Source organism: Musa acuminata, unplaced genomic scaffold (assembly GCF_036884655.1).
Source record: "Musa acuminata AAA Group cultivar baxijiao unplaced genomic scaffold, Cavendish_Baxijiao_AAA HiC_scaffold_479, whole genome shotgun sequence".
Taxonomy (NCBI): domain Eukaryota; kingdom Viridiplantae; phylum Streptophyta; class Magnoliopsida; order Zingiberales; family Musaceae; genus Musa; species Musa acuminata.
Genome location: NW_027020724.1, coordinates 37,501 through 37,858, shown reverse-complemented (window position 1 = coordinate 37,858; position 358 = coordinate 37,501).

The window sequence follows — 358 nt, the reverse complement described above, 5'->3', positions numbered from 1 at the left end:
CCCGGGTGGCACAGGGCTGGATGGGGCTTTCGTATAGCAGGGACGGTGCTGCCTCTCGCTTCGCTCGCTGTTCGCCGCTCGCCGCTCGCTCGCGCAGCCAAAAATGGCCAGTTTTGGCCCGTTTTTGGGCTGTTTTGGCCTGTTTTTGGGCTGTTCTTGTGTGGCGCGGTGACCGTCGTGAGCGGAGCAAAATGTCAGCCATCTCAGCACCCTGGAACCCCCCGGGTGGCACAGGGCTGGATGGGGCTTTCGTATAGCAGGGACGGTGCTGCCTCGCGCTTCGCTCGCTGTTCGCCGCTCTCCGCTCGCTCGCGCAGCAAAAAATGGCCAGTTTTGGCCCGTTTTTGGGCTGTTTTGG